At 52.1% G+C, this 22,717-nt stretch overlaps 1 protein-coding gene across 1 annotated transcript in view; it reads left to right on the forward strand.

Annotated features, from left to right (window-relative positions):
• Positions 1-22,717, forward strand: part of LOC115272210 — a 39,397-nt gene that overhangs the window by 8,512 nt on the left and 8,168 nt on the right. The window contains exons 3-4 of the mRNA XM_029915282.1: positions 20,009-20,227; positions 21,762-21,857. The gene's annotated coding sequence lies outside the window, so the exon portion shown is untranslated. The remainder of the gene's footprint in view (positions 1-20,008; positions 20,228-21,761; positions 21,858-22,717) is intronic.

Consider the following 22,717-nt stretch of genomic DNA (forward strand, 5'->3'; position numbering starts at 1 on the left):
GGATTACAGAGACTGGCGGGATGTGAGCTTAGGAGAGCCTGGGGACAGCCTTGAATGCAGGATCGAGGAAGGTAGCCTTCGCTCTGTAGGCGGCAGGGAGAATGACACCATGAGGTCTTCGCCTTACATACTTTACTAAGCTGAGAGACAGAATCAATAGGGCGCAGCATGAGGGTGGGTCAGAGTGGAGCACTGAGCCGGTGCCAGTAAAGCGGAGGTATGGTAATTAGAACGTTAGAATGAACAGTTGAAGGGGCGCCTGGCTGGCTCGGTTGGTTGAGCATCCAGCTTAGCTCAGGTCATTATCTTGTGGTTTGTGGGTTCAAGCCCCATGTCGGGCTCTGTGCTGACAGCTCAGAGCCTGGAGCCTGCTTCAGATTCTAGGTCTCCCTCTGTCTGCCCTCCTCTTGCTCGTGCTCTGTGTCTCTCTCACAAATAAATAAACCTTAAAAAAGATATATATATATATAAAGAATGAGCAGTTCAAGGTAGAGAGGTCGAGGCTATGAACTAAGAGAAAGTGGGAACAAAACCTGGAGGACAGATTGGAGAGGGTTCCTGATGAACAGGATTGCTAACTAATCGCGGATGGACGGTGAGGAGGAAGCTTACGCCCGAGCTTATGGGCGGCAACAGCTGACGACGTCATCCAGGGCTCCCTCTGGAGTTAGGCGCTTTGCGTGCAGCGCCTCGTTTCAGGCCATAAAACCCCGGTTAGAGGGATTGTATTACTATCTGCATTTTAAGGAGAGGAAGTTGGAGCCTGGAGTGTTCAACCAAAGCGACAAGGCAGGTACAGTGTGGTAGTAGTTAGGATTTGAACCCAAGAGAATCAGCACCCTTGGCCACTACACAGTAGCTTCAGCAGCGGACTGAATTTCGGCACCAAGCAATTGGGAAGGGAAGTGGCCACTTTAGGAAGCAATTAAGCAAGTGGCAGGTTAGGGCCTAGAACCCACTGGAACCACCTCCTGCCCTCCCCCGCCCGCCCCGAGCTCACAGGCAGGCCGCCGGGCGCCACATCGGGCCATAGCCGTGTTGTCTTATAGAATATTTTTAAAAATACTTTTAGAACTGATTGCTAACATTAAAAAAATCTAGAGAGTCACATTAAAGTCTGCTGGATTATTATTATTATTATTAATTAAACATCTTTGTATTTAATTAAAATTTTTTTATGTCTTTATTTTATTTTGAGAGAGAGAGAGAGAGAGTGAGCAGGGGAGGGGCAGAGAGAGAGAGACAGACAGAATCCGAAGCAGTTTCCAGGCTCTGAGCTAGCTGTCAGCACAGAGCCCCATGGGGGGCTTGAACCCACAGACTGTGAGATCATGACCTAAGCCAATCAGATGCTTAACCGACTGAGCCACCCAGGCACCCCAACATCTTTGTTTTTTAGAGAGAGAGTGCAAGTGGGGGAGAGGAACAGAGAGAGAGAGAGAGAGAGAGAGAGAATCTTAAGCAGACGCCATGCTCAGCGTCGAGCCCGGCGCAGAGCTCAGTCCTACAATCCTGGGATCACATCCTGAGCCAAAATCAAGAGACGGCCGTTCAACTGACCGAGCCACCAGGCTCCCCGGCCTTCACTGTCTTGAAAAGTGAGAAGATCTGGCCATTTTGGGCCTGTAGAGCAATCCTTCCTGCCTATTCTGTTTCCTTCAGCTGGGACCTGTGCTCCCCCTTGGCCGGAGCTCACCAGCCTGGGGTCCCGGCCCACCTCCACGGGTGCCTGAGTTCGCATCCCTCGGCCACGAGCTGGGCCAGTTTGAGGCTCGGCTGGTTTGGTGCATTGAATCCCATGTCAAGCGCAGGCCCCCACTGATGGTTAAATACTCCTTCTGAACTTTAGGGAATATCAGATAAGAACAACAGCACGTTTTACTTTGTTTTCTCCCTTCGTGCTGTGGGATTGAGAAAAAATCATTACCCACCCACACATGAATGCCCACAGGAGGAGGGCCACGTTCAGGCAGTGCGGGACAAAGGTGGACGGTCACCGTCCCTGAAGCCCAGGCAAGGGAAATCACAGCCGTGCCGGGGAAAGTGGCGGATGTAACGGCCACTGTACAAATCGTGCTGTGACTTTTTTCTGTCTAATTTGTTCAGTACTTAATAATTTGCTTGAATTTTGAACTGGTACTTTGGACGTATTACAAGGAAACCTTTGGGGAAAATACGTGTGCATGTATGCAAGTGCGTGAGGCGTGGGTGGGCCGTAGCTCACACTCAGTAGCTTGGAATTCTCTGCAGAAGTTCGATTTCAAAATATTTTAACATTTTTATGTTTTTTAAATTTTTATTAAAGATTTGAAAACATGTTTCTGTACCATTAAGATGTGGGGCACAGAGCGGCACGCGTTTTTCCGTACTGAGTATTTTGTTACACCTGAGATGCCATCCTCCCCACAGCAGTGGTCAGCTCGGCCACGTGGTGGATTTTATGCTTGTGTGTTTGTCTGCAATTCGCCAACTGCACTTAGAGATGCGGGAGCCGGCGAGAACTGGAGCTGACGGCAGAGCTGCGGGGTCTGACTCCTAATCCGTGTTGTTGGTAGTGACGCCAGACAGCTTCCCCTCGCGCCACCGGCCTCAGGAACTGGAGGAAAGCAGCCGCTGCCGCTGGGCACGACTTTCTCAGGCCACTGAGCCCCATTCTGGGAGGGCCCCCGGGTCTCAAAGGTTCACTGTCCATCTCAAAAGGGCCATCTGTCCCATCAGACCACACAGACCCAACTCTCAGGAGGCCCCCCGGCAAGCTTTCCCCAGGGAGCTGGACGTAAGCACCCAAGGTTCGTGTTGCAGATCAATCCGGTCTCGGGAGCCTTTTCTACACAGATTACTCCCAGCTCCGGAGGCCACACTGCTGGACCTTGGACTCTGGCGCCAGCCCAGAACACTCTCCTTCCCCCTCTCCTCCCTCCTCAGAGGCTCCCTGCCCCTATGTGCACGCCCAGGGCGGGCCGGGTGTGTGTTACGGCCAGTTCTTGTCACTACCACTCAGAATCCGTTCTTTCTTACTGATATCATATAGATGAGCGCCCAGTACTAGGTACTCAGCATCGTGCTGACAGCCAGGGATACAACAGACAGGTCCCCTGCTCCTGGGGACAAGAGAGGAGCGCGCGCAGGGACTCATTTGTGAACAAGGTGGCACTTTTCACAGGACTCGAACAACTGGTATTTTATCTCAGCCGCATTGTAATTTCATTTTTGTGGTGTGGCCTAAAAGGCCTGGGCTCCCCGATTATCAGCCAGGTGCGTGGTAAAATTCTACTTATTCATTCATTTAACAAACATGTTATTTGTCAGGCACTGTGCGGGATGTCAGGATTATAAGAGAGGACGAAACTGACAAATATGTCACTGGGAGCTTGCGATGTCACAGAAGGTGACAGAAAAACTGTGTCAAGATATACTCGGAGCTAAGAATTTTGGAGCAAAACCAAGCAGGGTAGGGGAGAGAGAATGACCCGAGGCAGGAGTTGGGGGGGTGGGCTGCTCTTTTAGACAGAGTGTCTAGAAAGGCCTTTCTGATGAGGTGACTTTTTTTTAGTTTTTTTATGTTTTTATTATTTTATTTTGAGAGACAGAGACAAAGAGCGAGCAGGGGAGGGGCAGAGAGAGAGGAAGACACAAATTCTGAAGCAGGCTCCAGGCTCTGAGCTGTCACCACAGAGCCTGACATGGGGCTTGAACCCACAGACTGTGAGATCATGACCTGAGCTGAAGTCGGACACTGAACCAACCGAGCCAGAGGTGACTCTTGAAGCAAAGCCCAGAAGGAGGTGAGGGAGGAGTCCTTCCCAGGGAGTGGGGGGCGGGACACTCTAAGTGGCGAGAGGCCGGGCCTTTCGGAGAAATTGGAAGTCACCAGCCCAACTCCTGATCTCCACCATTTCCTCATCAGCAAGTTCACGGGCTTGTTGGGGGAATAGAGAAAATCATTTATGGAAATATTTATGTCAACCATCTGACACTGTGTAAAAAGCTATTTTCTTTGTGTTGACTTTATCAAGATTTTGTAGAGTGTCTAAATCGTTGGGATTATAATTATTATATGACAGTTCTGCCCTTTCATTTTTTTATTATCATGGTGAAATTCACCTAACATGTAATGATCCATTTTAAAGTACACAGTCCAGTGGCATTCAGTCCATTCATTCTGTGGTGCAACCACCGTTTTTTTTTCTCTTTTGAGAGAAAGAAAGAGAGAGAGAGAGAGAGAGAGAGAGAATTTCAAGCAGGCTTCGCACTGGCAGCTCAGCGCCTGATGTGGGGCTCGAACTCACGAACCGTGAGATCATCACCTGAGTGGAAATCAAGTCGGAAGCTTAACCGACAGAGCCACCCAGGCGCCCGGGGCAACCACATTTCTGTCTACTTTCAGACGTTTTCATCATCCTCAGGGATGCAGCAGGGACAAAGGACACATAAGTCTTCATTTAGGGGACTCGTAATCTATGGGGGTTTACGTGCTGAACATATAATTATCAGGAAATTGATTTGAATTAGATAAATGCTTATAAGAAAAAAATGCTTTGAAAATTTTGTTGAAAACATTTGTGGAGTTGTAAGAGCTACTAGAAGTGAGACTTTTAGTAGCTACTAGCTATTAAAGCTCAGGCTAGCAAGACTATATAGTTCTTATGATTGTGTTCTTAGTTCAGAGGCGTTGGAAAGCAAGCTCACCTCCAGGAAGCGACCTGGATTACGTTAGGGCAGAGAGTGGGAAGGGAGGCTAAGGTAAGAGCAGTGGAACCTCGGGGCGCCTGGGTGGCTCAGTCGGTTAAGCCTCCGGCTTGGGCTCAGGTCAGATCTCACGTTGGCAGGTTCGAGCCCCGCGTCAGGCTCTGTGCTGATACCTAGCTCAGATCCTGGAGCCTGGTTCTGTGTCCTTCTCTCTCTGCCCCTTCCCCTCTCATGCTCTATCTCTCTCTGTATCAAAAATAAATAAAACATTAAAAAAAATTAAAAAAAAAAGAGCAGTGGAACCTTATTAATTTCCTCCTGCTATCCGTTTGTCGACACATGCAGCGACAAATGTGGTTACCATTGCTCCCATTGTATAGATGTGGAAGCTGAGGCACAGAAGGTTGTGCCTTGCCTCGGGCCACCTGGTGGTGATTTTATTTCGCTTCAGCCCTCTGTCTGGTGGAGTTGAAAAGCATTTTGCCCAATAGGGGTCAGTGATGCACCTGATTGGGCGTAAGACCTGTTGGGTTGGTCTGCATCCACCCAGCCCACTTGGTGTGCTCCCGGCCTCCCAGGAGAGGGCGCTGCGAAGCCGGCCTTGGAGTCACCTCACCTGAGCGCCTGGGTCCTGCCCTTCAGGCCCACTGTGCCCCCCCCAGCCCCGCCCCCAGACTCCTGACCCAGCAAGCTCTCAGTGCCCCCAGGCCTTTTCTTGCACACTGATGTGTGCGTCTGTGTTTTCCTAGATGATTGTTTCTTAATCACGCTATGGAATAACAAACCAGGGCTAGTAACGCGAGTTACCCCGAACGACGAGCCAGGGATCACGGAGACGTAGGTACAGCCCCCTGGGCGGGAGCCACAGAAACTGCTAGCGTGGTCCTCACAGCCACGTGGTCCGGCAGGGCAGTGCCAACGCTGCACGTCTGTCATGTAGGCGCAGTCGCCGGTTTCTTTAGGCAAGGTGACCTGGCGGCGTTTCCACTCCACCCACAGCTAGTTTCGCTTTCCTAATGTTGTTAAAAAGGGCCTTCTAACTGGAGTAGGGTGGTTGAACACGCTCCAACGTTTTACTTAGTTTTTTTAATAGAACCACTTGTTGGAGATCTCCTCCTTCTAGTGGGTCTCTTTCCTGTCTTCCCGGGAAGATGCCCGCAACTGTCCTCTTTGGCATTTGTCCAGAGTCCAGGTTCTAATGGTTTTGGGGCTGTGGTTTAATTTTAACCATAAGAGCTTCTTTTAGAATAATTACTTTTTAATCTGGAAAGAGCCAGTTTGCCACAGAGCAATAACCCCGCCTTCCTGGAATCAGTAGACAAAGTTATGTTCATTTACTGCTGATATATCTTTTTTTTTAATTTTTAAATGTTTATTCATTTTTGAGAGACAGAGACAGAGCGCAAGCAGAGAAGGGGGGAGAGAGAGAGGGAGACACAGAATCGGAAGCAGGCTCCAGGCTCCGAGCTGTCAGCACAGAGCCCGATGCAGGGCTTGAACTCACAAACCTCGAGATCATGACCTGAGCCGAAACTGATGCTTAACCGACCAAACCACCCAGGCGCCCATATCTCTTTTTAAAAGGGGAAACTGGTTTGGTGGGGGGAAAGGGGAAATGAAAATTGTGGACAGGGCAGATTGAAGGGCTGCTTGGGTGTCTGCTCTAATCAGTGCCGTAAACACCGCGTGTCCAGGGCAGAGGCTGGGGAGAACACCGAGGCCCAGATGACTCTGGCGTCCCTGGGCGGGCGCTGGGCTGAGTGCAGCGGCGAGTGGCTTTATAAAGCCATCCTGTGCACAGCCTTATGGCATTCGGTTTTCTGGGACAATCTCAGTTTCTGAGACAGAAGATAACACTGGCCCTTCGCCAGATCATGCATCAGACGGCCACCAATTCTCAGTTCTGAAAATGCGGTCACCACAGAGTCCTGTGAGCAGTGAGAGGCGCTGTCTCCTTAACGGTGACCTTACCCAGGCAGTGAGGCCGAGCTGAGATCCCCAGGGGGCCGGTTCCTCTTCCACCTATACTGCAAGTCCTTTGGTAATAATGACTTGTATTTGTAGGACATTAAAGATTTTGATGCAGAAAGACAGAAATTGGTTATCAACCCTTTTGTGATTTAGGTGGCAAACCTCTTCCTTGGAAATTAAAAAAAAACCATGAAGATGAAAAGAATATGGAATATGCAGTGGAGACCAGTTCTAGGAAAAACTATTTATGCCAGTCCGAGCTAAGGCAGACTTTGTTCTGGGAAGACTTCCTCATTTTACAGAAAGCGTCTCTTCACCGGAGATTCACGCTTGGGTTTATTTAACTTTGAAGCTCTTGAGCATTTGAGGAGGGAGGACAGACACACTGGGAGCTACCTTTCAAAAGCTGTTACCAGTGGGAGAAGAGTCTTAACTGAAAAAGTGTCTGATTACCCAGTGAGTCACTGAGGGCTGAGGCCTCCATTTAGAAAAATCTGACCTCGAGCAGACTCTTTAAAAAAATTTTTTTTTATGTCTTTATTTTATTTTGAGAGACAGAGACTGAGAGTGAGCGGGGGAGGGGCAGAGAGAGAGGGAGACACAGAATCCGAAGCAGGCTCCAGGCTCTGAGCTGTCAGCACAGATCCCGACACGGGGCTCAAACCCACGGACTGTGAGATCATGACCTGAGCTGAAGTCGGACGCTTGAGCCATCCAGGCGTCCTTGCACAGACTCTTTTAAGGGCAGGTGTGCAAAGCCAGGAATGGCCGTGCTGGCCTGATGGGTCCCCCAGGCACTCCTGAAGGCAGAGGCTGTGCCTTTCACAGCTGCTCGATGCCGGGGCTCCTGCCAACGCATTAATCAGGTAGATTTGACGCGCATAAGGAGAAAGATCTGCTTGTGATGGGATCCAGCACAGAATCAGAGCCTGCTGCTTCTCATTCCTCTTGCTTCTGCAAAAGTCCTGAAAGAAGAGAGAACGGGCAAGTTTCCTGTGCCCAGAGGAAAAAATTCATACAGAGATGAATTAAAAAAAAAAAAAAAGGAAAAGAAAGAAAGGCGAGCTAATCTGGGAGCTTGATCACTACTGAGAGGGCGTTTTTGTTTCGTCATTCAGTTTCTAGCACGGCCTCCAGCTCAGACCGGTGCAGCCAAGTCTCAGGAAACTCCTTCCTTGCTCAGGCCTTCTCCCTGCCCCCCGGGCGCAGTTACTCACTTGGACCCGGGCTGCTATACACCAAGGCACCCCTCTCTCCTGAATCCTCCCCACCAAAGGCGGACGGGCTGGGATGGCACTCTCAGGGTGACGCTGGGCTTCCCGAATGGCGCTGTCACCCCCTAGAAAGGACTTCTACTTGGTGATGCCCTAGAGGAGCCCTGGGAGGTAACCGGTTGGGCGCTGATTCAGGTGGAAGAGAGCTCAGAGGTAGACGCCTAACTGGTGGGAGTAAATCAGCCCAGGCAGGGTGCGCCGTCTGTCTCCACCTGCTTTGGGGGTGGGAGGGTAGAATCAGGGGCCTTTTATGGATAGATAGATACATAGATTAATTTTTTAATGTTTATTTATTTTTGAGAGAGAAAGACAGTGTTAGTGGGAGAGGTGCAGAGAGAGACAAACATATAGAATCCGAAGCAAGCTCCAGGCTCTGAGCTGTCAGCACAGAGCCCGTCGTGGGGCTCAAACCCGCAAACTGTGAGATTGTGACCTGAGCCGAAGTTGGATGCTTAGCTGACTGACCCACCCAGATGCCCCAGAATCGAGAACTTTTGCACCATGAATTCCTAGGATGTTATGATGATTTTTTTCAAGATTATATCTATGTGTGTGTGTGTGTGTGTGTGTATTTATATATTTATATATTTATTGAAAGCACAAGTGAGGAAGGGGCAGAGAGAGAGGGGCAGAGGATCTGAAGCAGGCTCTGTACTGATAACAGAGAGCCTGATGCAGGGCTCAAACTCATGAACCGCAAACTCCTGACCTAAGCTGAAGTCAAGCAGTTAATGAGCTGAGCCACCCAAGCACCCCCAACATTCCCTTATCATAAGGTTATTACTCCTCAACCAGCGCACACAGAATTGGGACTTTGCTTTTATCTTGGTTATATCATCAGAATCACAGGAAATCCATGAGAATGATAGAGTCTGAAAAATAAAAACTCACAGAGAAGCCTCAGTGTAACGAGGAAGATGTCGGAAGTCATGGGGTATGTTATTGGTCAGTGAGATATTTCCTCTAAATAATCTTTGAGAGAAAGGAATGGAGGGGTGCCTGGGTGGCTCAGTCGATTAATCATCTGACCCGATTCTGGCTCAGGTCATGATCTCCTGGTTCATGGGATCACACCCCACATTGGGGCTGACAGCGTGGAGACTGCTTGAGATTCTCTGTTTCCCTCTCTGTCTGCCCCTTCCCTTCTCTGGCTGGCTCCTTCTCTCTCAAAATAAACATTAAAAAAAAGAAAGGGATGGAATCAAGGACTTAAGTTGGAATATATGTGGTTGACCGAGTTATAAGCTTGGCTGTCTGTTTAATTAACAAATACTTCCATCGTGTGGGAGAGTAAGGTCACGAGTAGCCCTGTATATTCACAATGATGTCCTGGGGCTCTGGAAAGAACAATGACAAAGGAGTCAGCTTCAGGCTTATTTTATCTTAGTGTCCAGGCTGGCATGGATCAGAACTAGATTCGAGTATTGAAGTGGCATCCCAAATATTATTAGTGCTAAAGAACCAACTGACTGGCAAGGGAGAGCATCTTAGATCCGCCGGCCGGGGCAGCCACGCCCCAGACGAATGACGTCACCCACGTGTGCCTCGAGGGCGCCCCTGCGGCTGTCTGGGATTTGTAGTCTTCTGTGGGGGCGACGGTGCTGACTGGGTTCGTTCCGAGTTAGCCCTACCCCGTCAGCAAGACACGGTTTGCGTGATTTGTTCGCCACACCGTGCCCCATTCAATTACATGAATGTTTAGAAATATAGAAAGGGCTAGAAAGCACTCTAGCAGGCAGTCATTACTGATATTAAAATGCTTTGAATTGGAGCCTCAGAGAACTTTGCGAATTTGCAGGAGTTGACCAGGACGAGTGCCAGCTCTGGAAAGACACACCTAAGGTCCCGCGGGATATCAGCACCGTTTAATAGGAGGTACTTCGGGGAGGTGGGGGCAGAGCGAGGAGGGACAGCCGGAGAGGAAACGTCACAGAGCGTCTTGGAGTTAACCAGTTGTCTCCCTCTGCGAAACCCTGGGGACTGGGTTGTTTGGGTCAGTTGCCTGTTTGGGTAGAAAGACAAACTGAGGCAGGCGTCCCCGGAGCAGACTCTGGAGGAAGGGTCTGGGACAAACACCCTGTAGCCACCTCTTTGATGTCCAGGGTGAAGTAGCTGAACCCCAGACCTCACTCTGCGATACGAAGAGTCACTCCAAATTTATAAGCTTGTTAAACTTGTGTTTTTGACCGTCTACACGTCCGGCGTTAGAGAAAACACAGAGAATGCTTCCAGCCACACCTTGTCAAACCACTTAGCTGACAGTTTTTTCTGCTAATTACTCTGCTGAGCGTCTCTGTCATTTACAAAGTGTGAGGCAGCCAGGGCGGGGTGGGGGGGGAGAGGGTGGGGATCTGCCCTTTGGTTCCCTTTATAGCACATAGGGGTCAAATTCTGTCATCTTTTAAAATCAGTCTGACCTGTCAGATTACCAGAGACTGCCGGAGTACAGGACCCGCACACACACACACACACACACACACACACACACACACACACAATCAGCTGTCTGTCCAGTTTGCTGTGGCCACGGGGCCAGGGTCCATATGTTTAGGTTTGTATGTGCTTCTTCCTTGTCTTTAATGTTTTCTAATGTTTATTTATTTTTGAGAGAGAGAGGGAGACAGAATGTAAGCAGGGGAGGGGCAGAGAGAGGGGGAGACAGAATCTGAAGCAGGCTCCAGGCTCTGGAGCTGTCAGCACAGAACCTGATGCAAGGCTCGAACTCGTGATCCGTGAGATTGTGACCTGAGCTGAAGTTGGACGCTTGACTGACTGAGCCCCCCAGGCGCCCCCTTATTTGTATTTTTGGGTGAATATTGGCTCATTCACCTAAAGGCTCCTCCTCTATGTTCACTTTGTTTTGATGAAATGAGAGGCTCCTGCCCTTTTCCTTGTTTCTTTCTGTCCTTGGACGTTAGTAAGATCAGTGGGATAAAGCTCATCAAGTGCTCTGAATTACTCCAAGAAGCGTGCACCCTGACTCACTTCACACAGCCGCAATCCAGGGCTTCCGTCATCTGGAAGCTGCTGGGGCTCGGGACGCAGCACCCCGTGCTCCTCTTGGTCAGAGCTCCTCACCCCTGACCTTGGCCTCAGCACTCTTATCTCCAGAAATAGGATAAACGGCAGTTCAGCCACTTGTGACTCCTCATCGTGGGGGCCTTCGGTCACCTCCAGCCTGACTTCCCAGACTAGATAGTTCCAGCCCCCATTCCAAGAACTATTATTCAGCGCGAGGCTCGGAGTGGAACACGGTGCAACTTGGGACCCTAGGGTGTCCTCTCACAAGCTGTTTGCAAAGACAAGGCTGCAGGGAGACGGCGAACCCTGCTCCCTCGTGGGCTGAGGTGTCCGAACTCAAGAGCCCTTGCTCAGAGCCCTGACCGGGGCTCAGGGAACATCACAGTCGCCGCAAGCCCCGTCACCTAGGTGTCGCTGAGCTTCTTAAGCTGCCGGTGCTGTGACCTGCTGTAGATGGTGTGGAGGACTCGCAGCTGCGGCGTGGGCGGGCGGCCCCTTCCAGGCCCCTCCTTGGCTCTTCACCAAGCCTGTGCCGCTCAGGGACTCCCAGCCCTCTCTTTCCCCCTGATCCACCTTCCCTCATGGGTGCTAAAGGAGTTCACTTTCTTATGAGAAGAATGTTAGGTCCTCGTGCCCCAGAGGAGGGCGCCGCTGTGCTCCTACAGGCTATTCATCCAATCCGCAGGAGAGCCTCAAGGATAAAGGAACCTTCTAGAGACAATGTGTGTGGGGGTTGGAGGTTTGCAGAAGGAGACTCTGGAGCGGGAGCTCATTAAACCCTGTTGAGAGGAGCCCGGCAGTGGTTGAGTGAGGACAGAAACAGCAGAGGCTAGCAGGGGTTGAGAAGATGGCACGGCGGCTCTGGAACACGGCAAGAGGAGAAGTTTAATTATGCTAATTAACTAAACTAAAAGGGAATATGGCATTCGTTTGGTTGCCAAAAGCTATTCTGAGCAGGGGAAAAAAATGTGTCAAATCCTGCACTGGGGATGGACGAAGTCTCGTAGCCAAGGTCTTGGAAAGGACAGCCGGCCTCGCAGCTGTAAATGGGTCATTTCTGTGTCTCTGTCACCAAGATCTGCCAGTTCGATGTCGGGTGACTCTTAGTGTTTGCACGTGCACGTTTGTGCTCTTAGAGTGTCTTCTGAACAATTCTGAGTTTTAAGAAAACACTGGCGAAGTCAACAGGCAACATTTCCAGGAAACTGGGTGCCGCCCAAGCCTTGCTCAGGGAAGACGGGGCCCTTCCTCCTCCCAATTCAGCATGTGGCACTCCTGTCCTTCTGCCTGGACACTCGTCCTGCCTCAGGAGAGCTGGGCTCCTGCCTAGACATTTGTGCGTGTGTGCATGCGTGTGGGTGTGTGCGCGCGCGCATGTGCGAGGGGGGCATGAGAGGGAGCCAGTCAGCGGAAGGCCCTGAGCAGAGGCAAGGTGAAGCAAGAGTGACACCAAGTGCCAAGACCAGGAGCTTTACGGCGGCGACACCCAGTGTTGTTTTCCCCCCTCAGATTACAGGAGCAGAAGAGCCTCGCCTAGTTCCTGTCCCCGGCGCTGCCCACAAGGAGAGGGCGGCAAGAGGCTCTGGAAGCTGGATGGACGTCCATATTCCACTCCACTCATTTAGGTGAAAGGAGGGGCTCTCTGGGAATTAGATGCAGAATTGGGGCTTTGAATAGATTCTTAAAATAAAAATCAAAGTGAAAGGTCTTGGCCAGAGCACAACGCAGAGGTCCAGGTTGCCATTTCACCCCCAAACTGGGCCTTCAGTCTCTTCTGGAGCATCAGGGTGGCCTGTGGACAGGACCACAGGGGGCCCCCCTCGCCGTGACAGAGAGCGTCAGGTTACCGGGGCCAACCTGTGTACACAGGGAGTAGCCCGCATCACTTGTTAAAAACGAACCACAGACAACAAAACAACAACAACAACAAAAACAAAAACACTGACCCACTTCTCTGTGTTTGTTCTAGAAGCTGCTCCTGACTCAGGGCCCCGTGGCCAGAAATTCACGCTGTGAAGTCAGGGGTGGGGAACTAAGATGCATGTTCCTAAGAAATGGCCCCCGGAGAGGAACTGGGCCCCTTGTGGGCCAGAGAATTCGGTGGGCTGCTGAGCGGGGCTCGCCCCGGTGCATGCTGGACCTACACGTCCAGCGCTTCCTCAGACGTCTCCCCGAGGGAGGAATATGGCCAGCCTGTTGTTTGCCTTCCGGCCGGTGCTTATTCTCAGCTTGGAGCCTACTTGACTTCTTCCTTCATGGGAGATAAGGAGGGAACAGATTTGTTTGTCCAGGTGCCACTGATCCAATGACTGTCTCAGGCACATGAGTGTCTCCAGGGCGTAGGATCAGATCTGCCCGCCCCCCTCCCCGCCCGTGACATCTCTATTCCGGATCTGGATGTGCTGTAAACAGCAGGTTGATTCAAAACTGGGAGGCATTGGGAAACCCTTTGGGTAGGAGATTTTGAAATGAGATTTAGATTAGAAAAAAATACACTGGGGTGAGGCTCTAGCAATAAGAGACTATTATCTCTCAGCTGGATAGCAGGATAAACAGAAGAGCCTAGAAGAGCCTTGAGTTGGGGAGAGGGGACACCCACAGGAGCACAAGACTGTCCCCACCTCTGCCCACCACCGACAAGGCAGCAAAGCCACACCTGGAACGCACTTCCAATCGAGGACTTGTCAGTGTCGGCAAGGTGTAGGGTGTAGACAGATCAGAGGCCCCCGCAGAAGAGAGGGGGGTCTGGTGGGGGCAGGGGAGCTGGGTTGTCAGGAGGATTCGGAGCAGAATTTCGTTACAAAAAGATTTGAGAAGTCTTGTTGGATAACTGAGGAAGGGACTAGGTGAAGCAAGGAGCTAAAAGGCTCATGAACCCAGAGCCTCGGTGACCCGGCGGGAGGGGCCGCCTCCCACTGCAGACCGGTGGGCTCAGGACACCCTGGCATTGGGCGGCTCCAGGCGGCAGGTGCCTCTGACATGCAGAGCACCGAGGACGATGCTGGCTGGATCCAGAACCTCAGAAAGTGGCCATGAGGAGGAGAGGGAAACTGAGGAAAAAGGAGAGGAAGATCAATGAAACCAACTCTGAAGAAGAAAAGGAGGCAAGCAGAAGGAAAGGCGGGAAGGGCATCCTAAAAGAAAGAAGAGAGAGTGGAGACAATGGCCCTCATTTGAAGGCCTTGGAGTGGAGCCGTCAAGACTGAGTCTCCCAATGCCGTCAATACTCGGAAGCCTTATCATCTGACCAGTAAACCCCTTCCATCCAGTGGAACGAGGACAGTGGTGCCCTTCCAGGTGTGCCTTTGGCACCACGCTGCGTAAGAACGGTGAGCGACGCCGTAGGAACCAGCTCACCGGTTATGACCGAGAGGGGCTTGTGACTCATGAGCGCGCCTGCCACCTCCATGTAGAAGCCAGGACTTCCCCGTCTCGTGCCGGGCAGGGACCCACCTAACCGGAACCGCCACCAGCCTCTCCCAGTCTCCTTAGATGACGAGCTGCGGCATCCTCGGTCCACCCAGCTCAGCCCCCAAGCGCCTCGTCAAAACACCAGTAAACAAGGGCAGGTGAAGGGAGGCACGGAGCTCTGCGCGCTGGGCCCTTTCCTCCCAGGGCCCAGCGCGTGACTGGCCCGGGAGTTCTCTTCACAGGCCATTGATTCTCTCCTTACACGGTAGTCAGAAGGTCTCCAAACCCCTTCCTCTGGGCTCAGAGGAAGTTTATTCTCTGTTTCCTTCCAACAGTCTGCCTGAACCTCACGGGAACTTGGTCTTTCACCTCCGGCATATCCAGCGTTCTCAACAGCCAGAGCAAACTTGACCGTAGCCGTTGGCCAGCCTTCCTGCTAAGGATGAGCCAGAGATTAGTGTTATTAACCACAACATCTAACATTTGTCTAGGGATTTATACCTCACAAAGCAAATAATCATCTTATTTAATCCTCACAACAATCCCGTGTTACTGTTACTGCCACTCCATGGACATTGTGTTTCTGAAAGATAAAGCATCTTCCCCGGTGTCAACTGATCAACATAAGAGTCACTCACATCCTCTGATTGCAAATCCTGTGGGATTTCTTTCTTTCTTTTTTTTTTCCTAATGTTTATTTATTTTTGAGAGAGAGAGAGAGAGAGAGAGAGAGAGAGCACACACTGGGGAGAGGCAGAGAGAGTAGGAGACCCAGAATCCGAAGCAGCCCCCAGGCTCCGAGCTGTCAGCACAGAGCCCGTCATGGGGCTCGAACTCACAAACCATGAGATCATGACCTGAGCTGAAGTCGGACACTCAACCGACCGAGCCGCCCAGGCGCCCCAAATCCTCTAGGCTTTCTATACAAGGTCGCGGGCCCATAGTGATTCCAGAGTAACATCAGAGTTGTGATTCTCGGATCTCTTTCTTGACCCTTAGTTCTGCACCCCGGGTGACCTCCGACATTAGCCTTCTTCCCGAAACCTTACTTCCATGATCGACCAGTGAGAGAATAACCTCCACTTCTTGGAGAAGAGTATATCCACAAAGCAAATGGTTCTTGCATTTCCTTTCCCAAAATCTCTTAAAGTCACCTTAAAGGTGTCTTCTCATTACAAAATAAATGTGGGATCTTTGTAAGAATAGTACAAAATGTAGACAAACAAGATGGTAAAATCCGAAATCCACCATCGAGTAATAACTTAGTATTATGAATGCCGTGGTGTTCAGTTCTCTGTAATTTTTATGATGTACACATCGACTTATTTGTGTCTACCAGGATGTAAAATGTGCCTGCCCATAACACTGTTTTGTAATCTGCTTTTTAAGCTTAACATATTGTAAATATTTTTCTGTTAGTAAATATTTTGGTGGTATCATATTTATTGGATATATAATATTTCATTATAATTTTTAATGGTACTCTAAATTAAATATTTATATTGTTCCTATGTATAACCAGTTTTATGATATACTTCTGGCTCTGATTTTAATTTTCATTTCCTTGATTATAAATGAAGATGAGTTTTTTCATATGATTTTTATCATTTGAAGCTCATTCACAAAGAGCCCATCCATACTATTAATGGTTTTCAGTGGTGTGTACTTTCTTTTTTTATCGGTATGTAAGAACTCTTTATGTGAAAGCTAAAATTTACATTGCATTTGAAAAAAATGTTTAAAGAGTTAATTTTGAGAAAGAGAGAGTGAGCAAGGGAGGGGTAGGGGGGGCGGCAGAGAGGATCCAAAGCAGGCTCTGTGCTGCCAGGAAAGAGCCCAGTGTGGGGCTCGAACTCATGTACCGTGAGATCATGACCTGGGCTGAAGTCGGATGCTCAACCGACTGAGCCATCCAGGCGCCCCTACCTTGCACTTTAATGTCCCATTTTCAATATGGGTACATATTGATGTCCCCCCACCCAATTCTCCCAAATGGACCATGGGTGCTTTGCTCTTCTTCTCTACTTTTTCCTTAACAAATTCCACCTTCCCCGCTGTAAAGCCAACTTTGTAAAGCACTTCTGCTCCAGTGCTCATGCCCAGAAGCACTCTGGACTCCTTGGGGAGCGCCATTCCTCCCCACCTAGGCACCAGGCGGGGTGAGGGTGCCCCCATCCCTTCTACCCTGACTTCCAAAACCTCGCTGCCTCCTCCCCTTATACCGGCCTCTGGCTGGGGGGTGACGGTGGACCCCCAGAAGCTCCGGCATCATGCTTCAGAAAGCCCTGACGGGAGCCTTTCAGAACCCCTAGGAGAACAGTGGAAGAGAACGCTTAGGGAGACGGGAAGGAGGTACTAAGCAGGTCTGCCATGGCAGGGATGTGAAGAACTCCACTCTCCCAGGGCCCCTCTTGCTTCTGAGCAGGGCCCTAATGGCAGGGGTGCACTGGCAGCGAGCCTCGGGTCCTCGCCCGAGTCCCAGGCGGTCCGCTCCTTTGCCCTGTTATTACCGCTCGCAGGTTTGTTTGTGCCTCTGGCAAAAGGGACACAAGTCCTACCAGTTCTCCTGGTGTCCTTCAGCAACTCACCTGCCTTGCACCCTGCGCGTGGGGAGGAGGAGGCACCCAGGCCTGTTACCTGGAGTCTCCCCCCCCACCCCCACCCCTCACCACCACCAGAGGCGAGGGAGGATGGGAGGGGGCTGAGCAGGAGCCGGCCGGACAGGGCGAGCCCAGGTGGTGAGGACAGGATGAGTTTCTTCCCCGCCAAGATCACTACCTTGGAAAACTGGGACTGTAGGGAGGAGGTCAGGGCACACTGCGGGTGGGTGTTGGGAGTTCACCTCGGAGCTCCTGTGGGTTTGGAACGCCATGACCCGCTCTCACTCCCCTGGGTGTCTCCCCTCCTGCCTTTCTCTGGGGTTGGCCTGTTTGGAAGATGGCTGTGATTGAGCAGGAACAAGCCGCCTGGCATTTCTGTGGGAGGGGGTAGACGCGGACACCCTGTCCCCCTTACTCTCTGCAGAGGACTTTGGCTTTTTCCCTGCAGCTGGGCTTAGGAGTTTCCAGAACTACCTTTTTACGTTTCCACACATTTTCTGGGAAGGCAACATGATGCCAGAGGGTGAGAGCCTGGGGCTCCGGCCAAGTGCCCAATGGCAATGGTGACCTTGACGGTATATGACCTCTTTAGTTCACTTTCCTCGTCTGGACAGACAACCGTGCTGACCTTGGGGCTAGTTAGGTGGGTGCTCAACCCTGTCCAGGTTTCTCCCTCCTTTCCCTTTTCTCAACCCTATTGACATGGGTGACACTCGGGAACTTCAGAGATCTCTGCTCCAGGATGGGGTCCGGAGGCAGCCCTCTCCTGCTGTCCTCAGTCCTCACACGCTGATGCACCTGTCCGTCCCCCCGCACGGACTGGGCCACCTCCGTTTCCCCTGAGCACGGGGACCGTGCCTTATTCATCTTTGCAAAGCCAATGTGTCAGCGCAGTGCTTGACACAGAGTAGGTGCTCAGGGTCCAGAGAGTAAGTAGAGAACAGACAGGAAAAGCTCTCCCGTTTCATAGCCATTGAGAATTTGCGAGGCGAGAAAGAGCCCCAGTTTGAGAATCCAACCAACCTCAGGCTGGAGCCCGGCTTCATCGCTGGCTATCCATGTGACCTTGAGCAAGATACTTAATCTCCTTGAGCCTCAATTTCTTTGTCTAAAAATAGGAACAGTAATAGCTACCTCCTAAGGTTGTTGTAGGGATTAGTGATGACGTCAGAGGGAAGCGAAGCTCGATGCGCCTGGCGCGTAGTAAGAACTCACTGAATGGAAGCGGTGATTAGCTGCTTTGCCAGGACGCTTACGTGTCAGCCTCAAGCGAATGCCTGCTCCAGGCATTCTGGGGTCGGCAGTGAGTGATGCCCCCGTCTCCCGGTGCCCGCGGAGCCTCCCTCGGTTTGGTCTCCCACCTGAAATGTCATGGTCCCTCTGCTCTCGAGAATGAGGTGGCTGCTGTTGATGCCGCTGGGCAGTGCGGCCCAGCAGCCTGGCACAGAGCAGTCCATCCTGGGGCACTCACTTGCTCCCTGCTCCGGGCAGCTCTGCCCCGGGGTTTCCTCTCTGTGGGGGTGGGGGCGGCCGCCCCTCGAGCCTGAAGTCAGGGGTGAAGTCTAAGGGCTGGTGGTGCCCCCGATTGAGATCGAGGCAGGTTACACAGTGCGGGGGCGCCCCGGGCCTCTCCTCTAAGCACGTTGTTAGCTACCTGATTGGTGTTTTATTCTACTTTGAAATGTTGATCAGGGTAGAAATTCTCAGCCCATGTCCACAGAGCGAACTAGGGAAGAACCGAGGAAATCCGCCGCTTGATCCCCAGCTCTTATAGTCAGGAAAACAGAACCCGGAAGCTCTAATTCTCAACGCACCTCCCTTGCCCCGGACCAGAATCTGTGTATCTGCCGACCCCGCTCCGGCGCTGGCCCCGCAGTGGCGCACGGTCTGTGCCCCACCTGCCAGCGAGCCCGCCGCCCAGGGGGAGAGCTGCCAGGCAAGAAGGGCAGTCTCAGAGGGAGACTTGAGAGGAGTTGACTGACTATAAGAACTAAAACAAGCTGGGAGGTATGGGCAAGGGTCAGAGGCAGTGAGAGGGGGTCTGCTTCCCCCAGCAAGTCCAGATCTCCATCATGTCAAGGCCAAGTATAAGACAGCCCCCCACCTGGTCTCTTCCCAGTGTTTTCCATTCCATTCTGTTCACTGGCGTTTTGCCCTGGTTCTACCTTCTTGGGAGTCATGAACGGGCCTGGAAATCATGACGGCTGCACCTTGGCCCCACCTTTGAGAATTTCATAGGTAAAGCCTTGAGGATTGCGGTGTCCAGCCTTCAGTTCCTGTTAGAAATCCCTGACACATGGCTTCCTGGCCCTCCAGGGACAGTGCCCGGGGCTCCCCTACCCCATGCAGCCACAGCCACAGCCATGCCGGGGCTTGGAAGTCTTCCCCTCCCCGCTGTGGGGTCTGCCCCCATCTAATCCTCACCTCGTGGCCCAGTTTCTGCCAGGTGCAACTACCTGGGGTAGCCGTGCCCTCTGCTCCAGGTCAACCCCTGAGCGACTCCTCAGCCCGTCCCGCCTTTTCACCTCCACTGCAGTTGGTCAGTGAGTTTCTTCAAAGGCTTTGTCGAGATGGGGACCTAGAGAATGAAGCCTTTATACCGGAATGGGACTTTCGAACTTCGGAACCCACTTCATGTTATAGATGGGGAAGCTGAGAGCTTAGGTCCCTGGCCCAAGGTCACACAGACAGCAGGAGACTGGGCCGGGCCTCAAAATCCACTGAGCGGTGACCGGCCCACGGTGGAGGGAGGCCATTTTGGTGGTTGATGCGGCACTTCTGATCTTGTCCAAGATGGCGTTCGCTTTCTGCGGGGGGCGGCCCTGCCTCCCCAGGGATGTGTTGAACTTTGTGGCAGCGAAACCCTCTAAACGGTTTTTCAACTTTATTCTTCTGGTTGTAAACGTAAGATACGCTTATTGTAAAAAGGAAAGAAAATTAGAAAATACATAACAAGGGAAAGCATAGACCTTATGAAATAAGGTATAGCACTTCCGGCTGTTAGAAAGTTTTCCCGCCCCGCACTGTCTGCTTTGTTTTCAGCTATGACAATAGGACTTCACTTCCATCCTCAGCGAGGCCATCGCCCTGGGCCCCGGCCAGCTCTCCTGTCAGATCTCGCCTTCTTATCCGTCCTTACTGGCACCTGGGCAGGGTTCAAAACCTGCCTGCGGTGTGCTCAGGATGAAGCAAGCATCCAGATTGCCGATGGAAACAGAGAGACCGTCTGCCCACCCCGCAGCCCACGCCTCTTCCCTCTGGGTGAGATCCCGCTCTTCCCTCCCCCCAAACCCCTCCCCCCTCTTTTATCCTGTGCAGATCCCCCTGTTTTTCCAGCTCAGCTGGGGCTCCACTTCTTCCAAGAAGTCTTTACTTTTTTGGATTCAAAAGACTCCTTGCTGGGCTCGCCGGCTCTTGTGGTCTAGCCACGTGTCCCTGGTCAAAGGTTGATCCTTGCTCATCTCCCTGCCTGGCTGGGGCCCGTTTCCCAGTCAGCGGAGGCCCCTACTTTTCCTTTTTCTCTCATGGCACCCGTGCTCCCGAGTCTGGAGGTCATTATGGGTCCTCGAAATGGGACTGTCTGGCCTGATACTGCTGGGGAAAGGCTCATGGGGGAGGCATTCCACCCTGGAGTTCTTCTGTGTGCCCGGCACAGAACAGGTGCTGTGCAAATGTGGTCGTCCCTGTAGCTAGGTGCTTGACCCGCAAGTGATGTGACCTTTGCGCCCTGACATTTGGGATCACAGTCTTCCTTCTGTGGTCCTGGCAGGGTGCTGGGCAGAGAAGCTGAAACAGGACCCCAAGTGACGGCACCGACCTGGCAGGGAGCCAGGTCAGGAGGCGGGAGTCAGTCAGGGAGTCCCCCGCTGCGGCAGCCGAGAGCGGCCCTAGGGTCACAGGCCTTGACTGCCGAGACCACGGGCAGGCCACCTCATCGATCCAGGCCAGATTCCTGCCTCGACTCGAGGCTACTGATAACCATATAAGGGTAGATCTTTGACGAGAATGTGACAATGGTTTTGATTAATTTCCTTCCCTGCAGGTGGAAAAAGAGGTCTATGGGACAAAAAAGCAGAAACGCAGAAGACGAGAATTCTTGGATTTTAATAGTTGGGGGGAAAGTTATAAAATGAAACAGACAACATAGCGTTAAGACCCCTCAGGTTGCAGTAGCACCGGGATACGGAAATGCAGACGGAACAGGGCTTTCCGATAAAGTTCTCTCACACTATTTAACTTCCAGAATACAGCAGCTCCCAGACTAACCTAAACTTCAAGCAGGAGTCTTCCGAAACGATCTATACACATTCAGGGGGAAGTCAGGGAAGCCTGCTTCCCCTCGGCAGCCAAGGCTGGTTCTGCCCACCTACTCGGCTGCGTGGGGCGGCCTGGCCCGCCATGCTGCGTGGACCTCTCTCGACTCTGCCTTCTCATTCTTCACCAGGCTGGCTCCAATCCTGCCCCTCTCTCCCTTTTGACCCATGCATCTTTCCTGTTTTGAGCAGGAGACACAGCCAAGCCAACAGAGCCTGGCCGATGTCCTCAGACGGAGCCAGGCAGACCAGGGACAGCTCTGTCCTTCCGTGCTCACGACCTCAGCTTAGCCATCAGAAAGACAGCCAGAAAGTCGGCTACAAACAGAACTTGATAGCCATCTAATACTGTCCTCCTGAGAGGTTTCTGATGTGTCTGGTTATTATTCTGTCCCCCTTTTCTTTTTTTGCCGCTGTCCTAGGGTTTTTCACTCAACCAGGAAAAAGGCAGGCCTGTAGCTCGGCCCCTGGTCTTTTTATAGTGTCTCAGACAGAGGACTTGGTGCATCAAAGACTCATTGCTTCCGCCGGGCTTTCTCCTTGAGCATCAGCTGGACAAACTCTCGGCCTTCACAATGGTGAGCTGTTCTACGAAAGGTCTGTGGTTAGGAGGGAGGCAGGCTCTTGGTAAACCCCAGGCTTGCCTTGAAAGGCTGTGGGAGGGAGGCAGGGCCACAGGGGTGGGAACTGCCAGTGTGATGTGCTACCCCAGCCCCAGGGGGAGGAACAGAGAGCGAGGTGCGCAGTGCATCCCCCAGGCAGGGCCGGAGGAAAGTCTTAGGTTAAATATCTCAGGAGGTGTGAAGGGTGGGGGTGGAACCAAGGCACACAGGAGGTGTGAAATGTCCAGGATAAATAGAACTGCACGGAGAGGGAGAAAAGCCAGCTCCATCCTCTCTTAAAAATAGCCGCCGTCGGCACCAAAAATATATTACTATCTGTACATTTGTCATCCTTAAAAAAAGGAAATAAAACTTCCTCGGCACCTTGTAGTGGATTTCCTAAAAATGAGGTGAGATGTGGAAAGGCCTCCTGTGTGCACACGTGTGTTTGCGGCTCCGCAGGGGGGGGGCAGTGCCCCCTGCAGCCCCGAGCTTTAGATACCCTGCTGGGCGGAGGCCAGTCCCCGCTCAGTCTAGGTGTGCAGCGCGCTCCTGACTCTGCTGTCCGCAGGGGGGCCCCTGTGCTCCAGGGGTGGAGGGCGCCGGGGGACCCTCACGCGCCCCCTCTTCGAGGGAAGTCCCGTCTCTGTGGGTGTGCCGCGTCCACCCCACGGCAGCCTTGGCCTTGCCGCCGCCCACGCTTCTACGTGCCTGCCCAGGCTCGGCGCGGCCTCTGCCCAGAAGACAGAGATGCAGCCGTGTGAGCTGGGCCCGCTCGATGTGGCTCCTGAGTGAGCATGTGTGCCCGGGGGGACTCGGGTGGCCCCCGCGCCGCG

The sequence above is a fragment of the Suricata suricatta genome, chromosome 11 (genome assembly GCF_006229205.1).
Source record: "Suricata suricatta isolate VVHF042 chromosome 11, meerkat_22Aug2017_6uvM2_HiC, whole genome shotgun sequence".
Taxonomy (NCBI): Eukaryota; Metazoa; Chordata; class Mammalia; order Carnivora; family Herpestidae; genus Suricata; species Suricata suricatta.